This window comes from Eriocheir sinensis, chromosome 26 (assembly GCF_024679095.1).
Source record: "Eriocheir sinensis breed Jianghai 21 chromosome 26, ASM2467909v1, whole genome shotgun sequence".
Classification (NCBI taxonomy): Eukaryota; Metazoa; Arthropoda; class Malacostraca; order Decapoda; family Varunidae; genus Eriocheir; species Eriocheir sinensis.
This window is the reverse complement of record NC_066534.1, coordinates 3,328,634-3,347,075: the sequence shown is the minus strand read 5'-3', so window position 1 is coordinate 3,347,075 and position 18,442 is coordinate 3,328,634. Positions and strand designations below refer to the sequence as shown.

Here is an 18,442-nt window from a genome sequence, read left to right as displayed (position 1 = left end):
TTTGCAGCTGTTGCAGTAACCTACAAGTTATTACAGAAGACCAAGAAGAGGAGAAAGAAGAAAGTATGGATCAAGGAGTGGCTGCTGAAAAGGGATGGACTGTCACATATGAAGTTACTGGAGGAGCTGAGACTACAGTCAGAAGACTGGTTCAATATCTCAAGATGGACGAACAAACCTATAACGCTGCTGTCTCTAGTAATTAAATCCTTTCATTAAGAAGCAAGATACATGCATGCGCAAGGCCATATCACTTCATGAGAGTCTGACAGCTACACTCCGCTTGCTGGCAACGGGTCAAGCATAATTATGAAGATCTGAAGGCATGGATTTCGCCTGTATATATCAATGAATTCGCTCCAAAATCGCCTCTCTTCTTCAGTGGTACAGCTGGTGCTCAGTGCGGCAGACATGTTCACGGTAAGCTGCCGAGTGCTGTACTGAGAGATGTGGCCTCAAGAGTCAAGACCGCCTCATGTGCCCATACACGCTCAAACAGGCCTGAACCGGACGCTGGCCGGACAGAGCCAACCCCAGGCGCTGGATCCAAGAAGCGTTAGCGATCTCGCTAACTGAGATACCGATGTAAACATTCGTTAATGGCATCCAAGAAGCTAAACTATGACGTCACAGCGTGGTTAACTTAACGAGAGCCCCAGACCACTCGTAAACGTAGCGAAGTTCATCATGATAAACTTATTTGTGATTTTTATCATTAAATATAGGTTTTAGAGTACACAGAGCAAATTCAATTATAAAATGATGATCTGTACACACTGCACACGACTAAAATATCAACACAAGCGCTGCCTCGCTGCTGCTCACTTTCACTCCCCTCCCCGGCAAAGAAAATGTCACAAGAAAATCTAGCATCTCTAAGCATCATTCCCAGATTGTCGTACTCAGAGCATCGTATTTACCGGTTTCTGACCCTTAACTGTTGCCCAGAAAAACTAATAATTAATTATTATGACTATAACAATATATGAATCCAGTTATCGGGGCCCAGGAGAGAGTTTTCGTGTCGGAAATCGGCAACCATAAGAGGCTGAGGACAACTTGTGTGACTGCCTCTCTCTTCTCCACCTCCTTAACCACTGTCAGCAGTTCAGACTCATTGAACCTCGGCCGCCGCATTTTCCTTAATTGTTCAACCATTTTCTGAGTAAAAGTACTTTCCTGCCGTGTGTAATGTGAGGGTTATCGTACTCAGAGCATAGTATTTACCGGTTTCTGACGCCTAAGTTGACTAACTATTGCCAAGAAACATCAGGATCTAACTTTTAACGATATCTATAAATGAGTTTCGTTATTGGAGCCCAGAAGACCGTTTTGGGGTAGGAAGTCGGAAATATAAGCTTTTGAGTACGACAATCTGGCAACGTTGGCTGCCACAGCTGAGGAACGCAGCCGTATGATTGGCTGAAAGTTTTTCAAAGAATTGCTGTGATTGGCTGTCGAGTCTGATGACATCATCGTGGCGCTTACCCAATCAGTTGGCTTTCTGCAGTAGCGAGGCCCGAGCGATATCGTGAAGTCTCCTCTTTGGATCTGAATTTAGCGATGTCGTCCGGGCAAACGCTCGGTAACCATACCGATGTCGGTAAGCAGCCTTCTCTTTGGATCCGGCGCCTTTCAGCTACAGGTTCGTGCGGTAGCCTTTCCGGCGGTCTGCACAGGCTGCCTCAACGTCCCATACCAGCTCGGAAGGCCCTGCAGACAGTCCGCCGATGCTGGCGCCCGACGTCTTTGATTGGCTATCCAGCAGCGGGCTTGTGATTGATTGTTCCTTGCCACCTTCCGTGATGGCGTCACGTTTATAAACATTGCATTTCCCTACGCTTATAAACAAAACCCTGGACGGGGCAGCTGACGCGCTGTGAAGCCCTCACACTCGCAGGAGCCTCACCTGCGCCTTCCTCAGGAAGACGGCGCAGTTGAGGCTACTGTGAAGCCCTCACAGGAGCCTCACCTGCGCCTTCCTCAAGAAAACGGGGCAGGTGAGGTTCCTGTGAAGCCCTCACAGAAGCCTCACCTGCGCCTTTCTCAGGAAGACGGGGCAGGTGAGGCTCCTGTGAAGCCCTCACAGGACGATACTAGCTAGGGCTCATGTGAGGGACTAGATCGCCGCGGCCCACCTCATCCTTTCTCGCCACTCAACATCATCAACCCAACAAAGGTAAACATTACACCTGGGGATGATAGCGTGTGAGGTAGCCAAGAGAAGGCTAGGAAAACAAAAGTAAGGAAGGGGTAGGAAACATCGCAAGAGGTGGTAAAACGATGATGTGAACAAGGGTAGTAAAGATTTGAACAAGAGTGCCTCCTATTGTCCTTAAAAACTGTGCCTCCGTGCTGTCACCCTGCCTGGTCAAACTCTTTCGCCTCTGCCTGTCAACATCTACCTTTCCTTCTTGCTGGAAGTATGCCTTCATACAGCCTATACCTAAGAAGGGTGACCGCTCCAATCCCTCAAACTACCGTCCTATTGCTTTACTTTCTTGTCTATCTAAAGCTTTTGAATCAATCCTTAACCGGAAGATTCAAAAGCACCTTTCCACTTCTGACCTTCTATCTGATCGCCAGTATGGGTTCCGCAAGAGCGTTCTACTGGTGATCTCCTAGCCTTCTTAACTGACTCTTGGTCATCCTCTCTTAGCCGTTTCGGTGAAACTTTTGCTATTGCGCTGGACATATCAAAAGCTTTTGATAGGGTCTGGCACAAATCTTTGCTTTCAAAACTACCCTCCTACGGTTTCTATCCTTCTCTCTGTACCTTTATCTCCAGTTTCCTTTCTGACCGTTCTATTTCTGCCGTGGTAGACGGTCACTGTTCTTCTCCTAAATCTATTAACAGTGGTGTCCCACAGGGTTCTGTCCTATCTCCCACTCTATTTCTGTTGTTCATTGATGATCTTCTTTCCAAAACGAACTGTCCTATCCATTCCTACGCCGATGATTCCTGCATTATTCAACTTCTTTTAATAACGACTCAAGGCTGGAGACTGCAGAACAGCCTCAGACCTACTATTATTTCCGATTGGGGCAAGAAGAACCTGGTGTCCTCAACGCCTCAAAAACACAGTTTCTCCACCTATCCACTCGACACAATCTTCCAAACAACTATCCCCTATTATTTGACAATACACAGCTATCACCTTCCTCAACACTAAACAGTCTCGGTCTATCCTTAACTCAAAATCTCAACTGGAAACTTCATATCTCATCTCTTACTAAATCAGCTTCCTCGAGGCTGGGCGTTTGTACCGTCTCCAGTTCTTCTCCCTGCACAGTTGCTGTCCATATACAGGGCCTTGTCCGCCCTCGTATGGAGTATGCATCTCATGTGTGGGGGCTCCCACACAGCTCTTCTGGACAGAGTGGGCTAAGGCTCGTCTCATCAGCTCTCCTCCTCATACTGATAGTCTTCTACCTCTTAAATTCCGCCGCAATGTTGCCTCTCTTTCTATCTTCTATCGATATTTCCACGCTGACTGCTCTTCTGAACTTGCTAACTGCATGCCTCCCCCCCCGCTGCACTCGACTTTCTACTCATGCTCATCCCTATACTGTCCAACCCCTTATGCAAGAGTTAACCATCATCTTCACTCTTTCATCCCACGCTGGTAAACTCTGGAACAATCTTCCTTCATCTGTATTTCCTCCTGCCTACGACTTGAACTCTTTCAAGAGGAGGGTATCAGACCTCTCCTCCCAAACCACCTCTTTGGATTCTTTTTAGGAGCAGTGAGTAGCGGGCTTTTTTTCATTAATGTTTGCTTTTGTGCCCTTGAACTGTCTCCTTGCTGTAAAAAAAAAAAAAAGGAGACTGAGGAAGCAAATCAGTGGCGGGTAGGGATAGTAGAGTATGGGGACACATGGGAACAATATAGGTGTGGGCAAAGGAAGGTAAGGCAACTCATTAGGAAGATTAGTACAGAAACAGAGAGAGCAGTCCAAAGTAGAAGAAATATTAGTGGAAAATAGAGTGGTGAAAGGTACGTAAGGAATACAAAGAGAAATAAAGGCATTTTGGGAGGAAATAGGAGGGATGACAGAACCAGATGAGTTGGGGGAGGTAATTAAGGTACGCTTAGAAAGTAATAGGAAAATATTTGAAAATATGGGTGAGTGCTTCAATAGAGATGAAATCAGGAAATATGTCAAAACTAAAAAATATAACAGCTGCAGGGAGGGATGAAATTCCAAATAAGTTTTATAAAGAAGGGGGCCAGGTATGATAGAGGGTCTGTATAGGTTGTTTAGGAAGATTTGGAAAGAAGGAAAAGTGCCGGGAAGATGGAACGAGAGTAGGGTGACTGTTGCACATAAGGGGGCAAATCTTGAGTAGGAAAGAGTTCAAAAACTACCGTCCGATAGCAGTTACAGACACTATAGGAAAGAATTTAGTGGGCTACTTAGTGATCAGCTGAGCAAATTTTGCAATAGAAACAGGGTAATGGATGAGGAACAAAATGGGTTTCGGAAAGATAGAAAGGGTGAGGATGAGGATGTCTGTCTGGTGAGGGCAGATAAGGTAGTGCTCTGCTACTGGTAACATGTAACCCAGTACAACCACCCGCATGGTCGGGTAGTCGGCGACTAAACCGGCAACCCCACTGGTTTTGTTTTGGACCAGCGAGGAGGGTGTGCTGGACACCCAGTGGATTAAAAACGAGACCATTCTAAGGGCAGATGAACTCACGTATATTAGAGTCAATGGCCATCCAGTCTAGCTGTGAGTGAAATAACAGATGGTAAACCTCATAGCCCCCTGTTGCCTTGTAGGGTTTGCCTTTTTCGTTCAGGCAAAGGCTAGGGCCACCACTTATAATAGGTGGTTGGGTGTGTAAGGGCATGCCCCCGGAAAATCTTGCGCCAAAAACTGATAATGAATGGCTCGATTTATGAGCCATAAACCGTTCAACCAATCATGAAGAGTGAAAACGGACGTTAAGCGAAATGATGATGATGATGATGAGAAGGGGTGAGGATAACATGTTTGTGAATTCAGTGTTTGAAAAACTGAAAGGAACGGGTGGGAAGGTGTATACGTATACCTTACTTTCCTTGACATAGAAATGTCTTATGATGGAGTAAATAGAGGTTTGTTAAGCCGAGTGTTGACTAAGGTAGGAGTGGCCGAGAAGGCAGTAGGGATAATAAATAGTATGTACGAACACATTTGGGCAATATATAACCTCGGGGATTTTGAGACAGAATGGGTCAATAGCCGTAGAACGGTTAGGCAAGGATGTGTGCTGTCCCCACTACTGTTTGGACTGTACACTGAAGAGCTAGCTGAAAGGATATGGAAGACAGGATATGGGATAAGGGTGGGGAGTGACATACTAGGATGTCTCTTGTATGCAAATGACATAACTAATAGTTATTATGAGTGAGGATAGTGTGGAACTGTTGCACATGTTGAATGTGGTAGCGGAGTATGGGCGGGATTTCAATATGAAGCTTAGTATTGAGAAAAGCCAGGTATTAGCGGTAAATGCAGAAGTAACGGATGAGGGAAACACCTGGCGCGGAATCCAAGAAGCGTTAGCGATCTCGCTAACTGAGATACCGATGTAAACATTCGTTAATGGCATCCAAGAAGCTAAACTATGACTTCACAGCGTGTTTAACTTAACGAGAGCCCCAGACCCCTCGTAAACGTAGCAAAGTTCATCATGATAAACTTATTTATGATTTTTTAGCATTAAATATAGGTTTTAGAGTACACAGAGCAAAATCAATTATAAAATGATGATCTGTACACACTGCACATGACTTAAATATCAACACAAGCGCTGCCTCGCTGCTGCTTACCTCCACCCCGGCCCGTGCCCCGGCCCCCTCCCCGGTAAAGAGTGTCACTGTCACAAGAAAATCTGGCATCTCTGAGCACCATTGCCAGATTGTCGTACTCAGTATCGTATTTACCGGTTTCTGACCCTTAACTATTGCCCAGTAGCACTAATAATTAATCATCATGAATATAACAATGTATGAATCCAGTTATCGGGGCCCAGGAGAGAGTTTTCGTGTCGGAAATCGGCAACCATAAGAGGCTGAGGACGACTTGCTGCCAAGCTAACCGCTTCTCCCGTTATATTCCGTATATTTATGTTTCCCCGTGATGACTGCCTCTCTCTTCTCCACCTCCTTAACTATTGTCAGCAGCTCAGACTCACTGAGCCTCGGCCGCCGCATTTTCCTCAGTGGTTGAGCCATTTTCTGGGTAAAAGTACTTTCCTGCCGTGTGTAAGGTGAGGATTATCGTACTCTGAGCATAGTATTTACCGGTTTCTAGCGCCTAAGTTGCCTAACTATTGCCAAGAAACATCAGGATCTAACTCTTTTAACGATAACTATAAATGAGTTTCGTTATTGCAGCCCAGAAGACCGTTTTGGGGTAGGAACTCGGAAATATAAGCGGCTGAGTACGACAGTCTGGCAACGTTGGCCGCCACAGGTGAGGAATGCAGCCGTATGATTGGCTGAAAATTTTTCTAAGACTTGCTGCGATTGGTTGTCGAGTCTGATGACATCATCGTGGCGGTTACCCAATCAGTTGGCTTTCTGCAGTAGCGAGGCCCGAGCGATATCGTTAAGTCTCCTCTTTGGATCTGAATTTAGCGATGTCGTCCGGGCAAACGCTCGGTATGGATAGCGATGTCGGTAAGCAGCCTTCTCTTTGGATCCGGGCCCTGGGCGCTAGGAGAGATAAGCACAGGACACACAAGCTCAAGAGGGAATAATAGTAGATGAGAATGGAACAGATAAGACAAAGCAAGACAGAATTTCTAGGGCAAACCAGTGGGTAGGAATGTTAGGAAGTGTGGCTTGATGTAGAGCAAACGGATATGAGGTAATTAGGGGGATATGGAAGGGCATGGCAGTACCAGGCCTCATGTATGGTTTAGAAGGCATGAGGTGGACAGCCAAAGAGCTAGATAAACTAGAGGTAGTACAAAATAGAGTGGGCAGGCTGGCGCTAGGTGCCAACAAGTATACAGCAGTAGATGTAGTTCGAGGCGAGGTAGGATGGAGCACCTTCGAGGAAAGAATAGGAAAAGCAGTATTAAGGTACAAAGTATGGCTATGAAAGATGAATGAGAACAGGTGGGCTGGAAGGATTTATGAATGGACAGGTCAGGGGACGAAGTGGAATAAAACTTGCATACAGTGGGAGAAGAAATATGGGTTGGAGGGTTTCACTTTCTCTTTGATAATGATATGGTTGGATGAAAAGGAAGTGAAGCACAAATTAAATGATAGTGTTCAGGAGAAGGTCAAGGAAGCTTGGAGTCAGAGGGTTTGGGAGAAGAGCTCACTAGAGTGGTATAAGTGGGAGACCAAACCAAAGTGTGAGGCTTTCTATGATGGTAGCCTGGGGAGTGTGTTGTTCTTCAAGGCCAGGAACAAATCCTTAGAGGTAAATAGTGGGACATATAGTTGGGCCAATGGGGGAAGCAAGGAATGCCGTACGTGTGTTGACGAGACAATAGAGCATATGCTACTTGAGTGTCCAAGGTATGAAAGAGAAAGGGTGAAGATAGTAGAAATAATGACACAGGAGATAGGAACAGAAGCATGGGACAGAATGCTGGAGGGAAACGTAAAAAGAGCGATGGAATTTTTGCTAGGTCTAAATATTTTCCAAGCAGGGACCAGTAGGTCTATAGAGGGGGTAAAAGACTTCTTGGAGAGAGCCTGGGTAGTGTCCAAGAGATAGGGTGGACCTCTGTTTTATGATCCCCCATATCACCCATATTACTACTTCAGGTATTCCATGTATTGCTGTTTTGTTGCGCCTTTTTTTTTTTTCCAGTCGGTTGTCCTGAGGGAGCAAGCCTTTACAAAGGCTGTGGTCACTACCTAACAGGGTGTGGGAAGGCCCTGCAGACAGTCCGCCGATTCTGGCGCCCGACATCATCAGGGGTCACTGGATCTTATCATCGCCGTGACCCTAAACTATTCCAAGAACTAATCATAGAGACTGGTTTACATCTGCTACGGTAGAATTCCGCCACACGTGTGCCTCCCTTATGAGAAGAAGTATGGCGGGGTTGGAGGATAATGATGAAAATATTCCATCTATTGTTCATGACCAAACCACCTCATTGTGTTTTTTTTGATCCATTATTCCACATGACAGTTCTTGATTTCGTTTAAGCATTAAAGTAAAGAAGCCAAGAACCTTTGATTGATTACTGTCTAAAGTACATGTAAATTTTTCTTCCTTTCTATTCATGTATTAATGGCCAGTTTACCAGGTCATAACATTTGTTACATTAGGCATTAATTTCATAATTGTTATGTGTCCCCACTTATGGATGAACCATTTTGAGGGGGTTCATGATTGGTTAATGCCTGTTTTATTGATATGGTGTTTGGTTTAATTAGAAGTAAAAGACATACAGATGAAAATCTTAGGAACAATCATGTGGGGTGGGTACAATGCAATGGCTACTAGAGTTAGGATATTATGTGTTTGATTAAAAAAGGTGATTAAATAATCCCCCGAGCTAAGCATCATCTAAGGCCTTATAATTCTGGTAGTGTTAACGAGGTGCTACCAATCTCACTAAAAAACTACCTTGGCAAAGGATTGAACTCAGGCTACTTGGGCGCGAGGCGAACACTCTAGCAGAGACATTAATTATGTGAACAAGGGCAGTAAGAGATTGACCAGAGGGGTTTTGAGGGTGAGGAGCGAGAAAATTGTAATTTAAGAGTTTAGAAATTAATGCCAGAAGGCACAAGTGATATGGAGTAGCAGCATATATGATGTCAAGTGAAGTGTGAAAGACAGGGGTCCCACTTTGCAAGTCCAGGATTTCCCCAGATAGATGTCAAAATTTCCCTAGATTGGTCACAATTTCCGCAGAATTATACAACACGGCCTCAATGTGTGCCAGCTCTTTTTACTTGTTATTCTTGCTACTATTTATCAAAGTGCATAAAACAGTATATATTTTTATAATGTAACTAGTTACCTAGGAACACTGAAATAAATATGTTCAAATCAAAAATATAATTTTCTGTTTCCATTAGACCATCACAAATCAGCGTATCAGTGACATCTTTTAGCAAAACTATAGACCAGTATACTTTGTAGATATAGGAAAAAAATATGCCTATTTGGACACTAGAGAAAGGATAACTACTATGATATAGTAACAGCTTACATGTTATGCCTATATTGAAAAAAGTGAGAAATATATAAACATTGTAATTACACATTACCTAGGTATGAAATTAATGTTTGATAATTTGGCATTATGCTTTGGTAAGAAAAAAATAAAATCCTGGGCCTATTTCCACTGACTATTATCTTCATCCATCACTGAATGGGTGTAACATGTAGATTAACTATGCTTTGGTAAGAAAAAAATAAAATCCTGGGCCTATTTCCACTGACTATTATCTTCATCCATCACTGAATGGGTGTAACATGTAGATTAACTATGCTTTGGTAAGAAAAAAAATAAAATCCTGGCCTTATTTCCACTGACTATCATCTTCATCCATCACTGAATGGGTGTAACATGTAGGTTAACTATGCTTTGGTAAGATAAAAATGAAATATGCTGGCCTTATTTCCACTGACTTGCATCATCATCCATCACTGAATGGCCGGGTGTAACATGTAGATTAACTATGCTTTGGTAAGAAAAGAAAAAAAATCCTGGCCTTATTTCCACATCATCTTCATCCATCACTGAATGGGTGCAACATATTGATTACTTATACTTTAGTAAGAAAAAAAAAAATACTGGCCTTATTTCCACTGACTATCATCTTCATCATCACAGAATGGGTGTAGCTACATGTACATCAACCCTTTATTGATTTGTAATGACAGTATGACAGTTTTTATCTGAGTGACCCTGGATGATTTCACTGAGCAATGATAACTTGAAAGGCACTATAGAAAGGTTTGACTGCTGTACTCCAAATCATATTATCAACTATTAAGACGAGGGGAAGCCAAAGCAGTCAATAGGTAGGCCTGCAGGAACAATATGGTGTGTAGGAGATCATAAAGTATTTTAATATGAGTTGCAGTAGTATATTTATACTTAGTTTACGCCAAAAAAATCATGGACTCCACAAATTTAGATTTTTTTTTTCTAATACTGATCCAAGATTTCCCTAGATTTCCCCAATTTTGCCAGTTTCCCTAGATTTATCACTAAAATTGATGAAATTTCCTAATCTAGTGTAATTTCCCCAAAAAATGGGAGCCCTGGTGAAAGAAGTAGTAGGTACTTTTTTTTTTTTTTTTTGTACAGCTAAGGAGACAGTTCAAGGGCGTAAAGAAAAATATAAAATAAGCCCGCTACTCACTGCTCCTGAATAGAGGTCAAAGGAGTGTCCAAAAAGAGAGGTCAATTTCGGGAGGAGAGGTGTCCTGATACCCTCCTCTTGAAAGAGTTCAAGTCGTAGGCATGAGGAAATACAGATGAAGGAAGATTGTTCCAGAGTTTACCAGCGTGAGGGATGAAAGAGTGAAGATGCTGGTTGACTCTTGCATAAGGGGTTTGGACAGTATAGGGATGAGCATGAGCAGAAAGTCGTGTGCAGCGAGGCCGCGGGAGGGGGGGAGGCATGCAGTTAGCAAGTTCAGAAAAACAGTCAGCATGAATATATCCATAGAAGATAGAAAAAGAGGCAACATGGCGGCGGAATTTGAGAGGTAGAAGACTATCAGTATGAGGAGGAGTGATGAGACGAAGAGCCTTTGACTCCACTCTGTCAAGGAGAGCTGTGTGAGTGGACCCCCCACACACATGAGATGCATACTCCATACGAGGGCGGACAAGGCTTCTGTAAATGGATAGCAACTGTGCGGGGGAGAAGAACTGGCGGAGACGGTACAGAACGCCCAGCCTAGAGGAAGCTGATTTAGTAAGAGATGAGATATGAAGTTTCCAGTTGAGATTTTGAGTTAAGGATAGACCGAGGATGTTTAGTGTTGAAGAAGGTGATAGCTGGGTGTTGTCAAAGAATAGGGGATAGTTGTTTGGAAGATTGTGTCGAGTGGATAGGTAGAGAAACTGTGTTTTTGAGGCGTTGAAGGGGCTCCTCTTGCTCCAATCGGAAATAATGGTAAGGTTTGAGTCTAAGCGTTCTGTTGCCTCCAGCCTTGAATCGTTAAGTTCCTGTAGAGTGGGTCTTCTATTAAAGGAAGTTGAGTAATGCAGAGTGGAGTCATCGGCGTAAGAATGGATAGGACAGTTCGTCTTGGAAAGAAGAACATCAATGAACAACAGAAAGAGAGTGGGAGATAGGACAGAACCCTGTGGGACACCACTGTTGATAGGTTTAGGGGAATAATATTATGCAGTCCCCAGATAGAAAGTTAAGGAGGGCGTGAGTGATAGGCTATAGCATTTGGAAAGGTGTAGGAATGTCATGGAGGATATTTAAACCCAAAGGAAAATACAATGAAGGCTGTGACACCCACATAAGGAAGGAGAAGAGTGAAAAGATTATTTAAAAAAATATTATGCGATCGGCCAAATTTTGTTTATAAGCGTGACGTCTATTAGCGTGACATCATCAAAGAACAACCGTTAATTTGAGTACCGGTAGTACCGGTACCGAAAACTCAGGTACCGTTAGTACCGGTACCGGTACCGGTACCCGAAGGAGTATTTTTTTTTATCTTAATGACTTCTGATGAAATTCCCAAATAAATTTCCTGTTAAGAAAAGCTTCGCGAAGCTTCATGATCACTCGGGTGCCGGGAAGCCTCATGATCACTCGGCACTGAGCATTGCCGCTAGTAGCGGTACCGTTTGGATCTTAGTGACGCTCGGCGCTCGCCCGCCTCCATGTGGAATCACGCGCGGAATGGGCCCTGTGTGGAGACGCTGAGTCACTGCCCCGCTGACCGTCTCCCCAAGTTCCCACCATTTTGTCCTGCTTTCCGTTTCCATCACAGCTCCCGTTTCCATTATTTTATTATTTCATTTATTTATTGGAGTTACTGGATAATTCTTGATATCCGACTCTTTTTCTTTTTTAGGTTGCTAATAAATAGTTATTGTTATTAGACTATGATCGAGTACCCATATCACCGAGATGTCCGCTCACTGAGTGGTGATCTCTCTCTCTCTCTCTCTCTCTCTCTCTCTCTCTCTCTCTCTCTCTCTCTGAATGAAGTGAATATTTATTTTTTCGATAAAAAAATAGCATGTATAGTTATTATGGATGTACTCGATCATAGTCTAATAACAATAACAATAATTATTAGCAACCTAAAAAAAAAATCGGACATGAAGAATTATCAATAAATCCAATAAATAAATCCGAGCAATCTGGTACCGGTACCGTACCGTTTAGCTGGTACCGTTAGTACCGGTACTGGTACCGGTACCTGCCCACCCCTAACGCTCAGTTTCCGCAGGCCGGACAGGCCGCCTGAGCGTGTATGGGGCCCTTAACAAATATATATGATTGAGATAATCTAACTACTTTCATGATTAAAAAATATTCGTAATTGAATTGAATGACGACAGTCTAATTTAACAATCAATGACATCACCTAAGAAACAAAGTACAATACTGCTATTACCAGTTTTCAAGGGAGAACGGGCCCTTCAAAACAAGCTATGTAGCATTGACGGCGATAGTAGGCTATCTATAAAGTAATGCACACTTTCCGTCATCATTTCCTTCATAGCTTATTCACATAGGCATACTAAATATAATCACATAAAATGTATCTTCTACAGTAACTTCATACAGGTAGGAATGATTATATTAAGGAATAATTTTCGTATGTGGCTTAGAGGGGATGGTAGGCTAAAGAATCTTTTATCCCAGTTTAGCGAACAAATTTTGAATTTTTTGTCAAGGATCTGCAGTTTTTGAATTCCAACAATCTAATTTAGAAGAACGTGATAGATGACAACACTATTACCAAATCAGTTGAGCTGCGCTTCGCTGGGATTGTTGAACACATGAAGCTGCCACGGTCAGACCAGTCCAACCTTGCAGGGAGGGAGAAAGGAGTGGCCGCCAACACAAAGCGCCATGCCAGCTAGTGCAACACGCGTCTCCCTATGAGTACTGGGCCAGGACGGGTGTGTGGGCGCCAGGGTCAGGGGGGCTCAACTCTGGGAGACACTCTAATAATATATAAAATGGCGATCTGGAATAATAATTCCCCCAACACGGATAAAATGGACCTTGGGACCCAAAGTAGAAATTGGGAGTTGAAGGAAGAATGGGAGTTGAGGTAGAAGATGCATTTACTGAAGCACAGGAGTATCCAGCCAAGACATGTAGACACTAAATCATACAGAATTAATGTCTACACCCAATTGGGGTATGCAGTGCTCCAGAGATTTTCGTGAAAGGCCCTGAGATTTTCCTGAACTGTCTGCCGACTGAGCCTCTCTATTCCTAGTATTGTGGAGGACAAGTCATGGAGTGATGTACAACTCTGTATCGGTCAAATATGGCCCATTGCAAGATAACCAATAGAATTTCATAGAATAACTAATAAGATTTGCAGAGGCATTGGTCAATGATTTGGCAAAAAAAAAAAAACCTACAACAGCAGTGGCAACAATCAATGAGTGTAAGGCATGGAAGCTGTATTTCAATATGCTGACTTACTAACTCCCTTCTTAGACTCTAATTTCAGTCAATTTGTGAGGCAGAGGAGGATGTTCAGTAAGGTTAATTGCATGCGTTTCTGCTATCGAGCACAACGCTGTCCGAAGAGAGATTGAGGTCTTTGTTCTGCTCCAAACACATCGCAATCGTCTTCTTCTACAGAAGCTGTAATAGAGATAAGTTTTCTGCGTCTGCTGTTGGAAATTATCATTATAGCCAAGTCTTCTGAGAAGGAGACCATTTTCTATCAGTAAGATTGCATGGTAAGTTGGATTTGCTTATGTTACGAGTTACGAGATTCATTGTATCTATTTGCTCAGAAGTCCAGAATAGCTTTTAATTTAATCTCAGTTCGGTTAGCTGATTAGAGAAAGAAAACCTTAGTCAGTCTAATGTCTACAATTTAACAAACCCTATCCATTTTCTAATGCAAATTACAAAAAATACGAATACTACTATTATTATCCCTTCAGCCACCAAAATTCGTCATCTTTCTGACCATTATTAGATCATTATTCAGATTTGAGGAGTATATTAAAGCCAGATTGCGCAGTATATTTCTTGATTAGAAGAATTTCCTTTGGGCAAATTGTATATGAATGATTTGTACATAAGCTGCCAACTGTAGGATTTGGTGCCAGGTGCCCGCTGCATATTCTTAGTTACTACTATAGTATATTTTGATTTTACTGATTGATTGTAATGCTTAACTATCATAATCATTCATCCTATAACATTTTCAAATGGGACATTCAGGTATAAAAAATCCATGAATAATTACTCATTGAAAATTAATGAAAATTGCAAGTAAAAAAATTTATGTTTTAAATTTTCATTAACTGTTATATTGATTTTCATTTACAAATATTTTTGATTAGTGCTATTTTTTTACTATTTCTAATCTTCTGTGAAAAATATCAAGAAAAAATATCAAATAGAAAACACTCATTGTTAAAACACAGGATTTTCTAAAGGTTTGCTCATGGTGCTCTTGCTCATGGTGCTTTAAACACATAAAATACTTCAAAATCTCAAAAACCAACTGGCTTGCCTTCATTCTCTCACCAAAAATTCAAAGCGCCCCTATCCTCTTTGACCCCCCCCAGGAAACCTCCCTAGATCCGCCTATGATGGTAGGCTATGTACTACGCTTGGCGGGATAGATGGTGACGGAGAGCACTGCAGACGACGCACCACCTGTCTCTCCAAGACACTAATACAAAACTTACTCCTTAATACAATGATTCCTACCTGTATAAAGTTACTGTAGAATATACTTTTTTTGTGATTATATTTAGTATGCCTATGTGAATGAGCTATGTAGGAAATAATGACGGAAAGTGTGCATTACTTTATAGATAGCCTACTATCGCCTTCAATGCTACAGTACTTGTTTTGAAGGGCCCGTTCTCCCTTGAAAACTGGAAGTATTATTATTGTACTTTGTTTCTTAGGTGATGTTATTGATTGTTAAATTAGAGTGCCCTCATTGAATTAAATTACGAATATTTTTTAATCATGAAACTAGCTAGATTATCTCAATCATATTATTTGGTACGTGTCTCTGAAACAATACATGACGTCATGAACAGCCAATCGGGTGAAAGGGGGGCAGAGCTTAGCCAGTTTGGGGGAGGGGCTTCTCGGTGCAAATTGGCCAGGTTAATTTGGACCGACTTATAGAGGCTGTACGTACATGAACGATAGCATAGAATGTGATCGAAGGAACATAATAGATAAACCAGTTTGACAGAATAAGCTGAAGGATTGCACGTTGGGAATAGGTCTAGAAAGTTGTGCGTTTCTCCAAGGCAGTCAGGAATACGTGTAGGGTGCTGAGCCAGTTGCTTTAGATCACTGATAAGAGCACCATGTTGGTCAGTAAAAAGGATGAAAGTCAAAACTGGTGGTGAACATTTAAAGCTCCAAAGATGGAGATTTCTGCAAAGGGAGAGTGAATCAAGCGGTGTTATACGCTGGAATTCAAATAATCAAAGGTTAGTTTAGTCAAGATAGAGAATTCCGAAGAATGAAGAATGAAAGCCGTGGGCACGAGCAAAGGATGTCGTTGCGTACGCAGACGCAACATCCAGCTTTGGATTAAAATTTAGGGTAGATATAATAGAAGGGGGCAGGGTAGAGATTACTGTCAGTAGCCTCAGAAACTGCGTTCCAATCAGGAAAAAAATGTGAGGTTTAGAGGTTGTTCCTGAGAATGGATATTAATGAGAAGACCGCGAATGTTGCAAAAGTTGATGGAGAATAAGTTGTGACCCTCCCTCAGATGGGGACCCCGAGGCATTGTGTTAAACAGCCATTATTCATTTTGATGAATTTTGAGGAAATGGTGTGTTGCGTGTATGTTGTGTGGTGTGGAAAGTAAGTGGATTTGTCTTTAGAGAATCTGCTGAACTACTATCTGATATTAATGAGGCAATAGAGAAATGGAAAGTGAGGACACGGGTCTTTGTTAGGCTAGCAGCACCCCCTCGCCTTCCGTATGTACCTCAACGGGTGTGCCAGTAGGTGTCTACCTACCTATTCCCTGTTATATTTTTCTTTATTTATTGGATCTCTCACTATCGGTGGCGCAATAGTTAGCACGCCTATCTCCGAATCCGCGGTCCTGGATTCGAATGAATCTTGACCCGGACAGCTCGCTCGCAGTCCATTCACCTGTTCATCCTACCTTTTCGACTGGTCGATAGATGAGTAACTAGAGAAACCTTGGGAAGGTTCACTGTGGCCATACTTTCTCTGGGTCCTCGGAGTAATGCGTTATTTCCCGTCACAGCCTCCAGAGGTAATGTTATGCAAATAGCGTATGCCCCCACCTATCCATCCTACTATCTGTTTCTTTCTATTGATTTGCTCTCTTTTATATATATATATATATATATATATATATATATATATATATATATATATATATGTATATATATATATATATATATATATATATATATATATATATATATATATATATATATATATATATATATATATATATACACACACACACACACACACAGAGAGAGAGAGAGAGAGAGAGAGAGAGAGAGAGAGAGAGAGAGACTGGCTGACTGACAGACATCAGATAGATATTGGACTTACCTTTAATTGATTGAAGATATTAAAAAGATTATCCCGTTCTTTTTAATTGAAAATAAGTAAGAATCTCTCGTGTTTTCTCAATTCAGAGGACAAAGCTGAGAAAAAATAAGCGTAAGGGAGGAGGGTTTCCACTGGGAAGGCACAGCAAACAACAAAGTCAGTTGCTGGCCTATTCAGGCGTCACCCCTCCAAGAGAGTTGATCCCAAGAAGAACGGAAGCTAAACACTGGAGCGGAGCTGCCTGAACCTTTATATGACTGACTCTTCTTACTGGGCACACCCTTCATTGTTGAAGCTTTTGTTAAATGTGATAAATTTAGTAACGTCGCCACTCCTCCCGCTTTTCAATGAATCATTGCACAATGTTTATTCTAACAAAAAAAATTACAATGTATTATTGCTGTTGCTCATTGTTTTGGGCGACCACTAATGACGCTGACAGGGTTGGCTATGAGTTATGTGTTAGTCCCCATGGTTCTGGTACTAGGAACATAGACAGCTCCCTCGTGAATTTTGCAAGATCCAGAAGGTTGAGAATTCCAAGTTCTGGGTACCAGAGACCAGAACTGCACCGCTGGACTTGGTATAGCAATGTAGGAAGGAATGGAGATTAATCACATCCTCGTAAGTACAGCAGGGGAGGCAGCTCAAAGGCAATAAATAAAAAATAAAAAATCCCGTTCGACACTGCTCCAACAAGAAAAAGAAGAACGAGAGGCCAGAAGAGAAGTCGATTTCAGGAGGGGAGGTGTTTGAACTCTTAAAAGAGTTCAATACGTAGGCATGAGTAAATACAGACGAAGGAAGCATATCCCAGAGTTTACCAGGGGAAGGAATAAAAGTATGAAGGTTCTGGTTAACTCTTACATAAGAGTTTGGGATAGTATAAGGATGAGCAGGAGTACAAAGTCGTGTGCGGGAGGGGTTAAGGCCTGCATTTAGCTAGTTCAAAACAGCAGTCTGCATGAAATAACAATGAAAGATAGGAAAAGAAGCAACGTTGCGGATGAATTTAAGAGGTAAAAAAACTGCTAGTAAGAGGAAAGGAGTTGATGAGACGAAGAGCCTTTGACTCCACTCTGTCTACGTGGATTGTGTGTGGATAACCCATCCCTCAAACATGAAATGCATACTTTATTGTAGAGTGAACAAGGCCTCTGTATATCGATACCATCTAAGACGGAGAAAATACAGAACATCTAACTTCGAAACTGAGTGAGGAGATACGATGTTTACAGTTAAAATTTTGAGGTAAGGATGAACCGAGAATGATTATTGTAATGGGTAACAAATGTGTTTTATCATACAATAGGGGATGCTGACAGGCATTGGACACGAAGAGAAAGTAAAATCTAATTCCATGCGTTCTACAACGTCTATTCAAGAGTCATGTAATTCCATTAGGGAGGATATTCTGTTAAAAATGATGAGTAGTGCCGAGTAAAGTCATGAGCGTACGAGTGGATAGGACAATTTGTTTTTAGAAGAAAAAAAATGAAAATTAAAACGAAAGGGCACATAAAACAGAGCGTCTCCTGGGCCAAGACCAAGGTCAGGTGTTTGGAGGCTTGCTGGATGACACAGTACAGTCTGTTCATGCGTGTGGGGAAGACGTTGAGATCTCGGAAAGTTTTATGTATCTTGGTAGCGTAGTTCATAACAACGGTGAGTCTGGCCAGGAAGTCACGGTGTTATA

General features: G+C 42.2%; 1 protein-coding gene across 1 annotated transcript in view; it reads right to left on the bottom strand.

Annotated features, from left to right (window-relative positions):
* LOC127003709 (juvenile hormone acid O-methyltransferase-like) overlaps positions 1-16,948 on the bottom strand; it is a 75,880-nt gene extending 58,932 nt beyond the window's left edge. Inside the window, exon 1 of the mRNA XM_050870644.1 lies at positions 16,747-16,948. The gene's annotated coding sequence lies outside the window, so the exon portion shown is untranslated. The remainder of the gene's footprint in view (positions 1-16,746) is intronic.
* Positions 16,949-18,442: the final 1,494 nt, after the last annotated feature.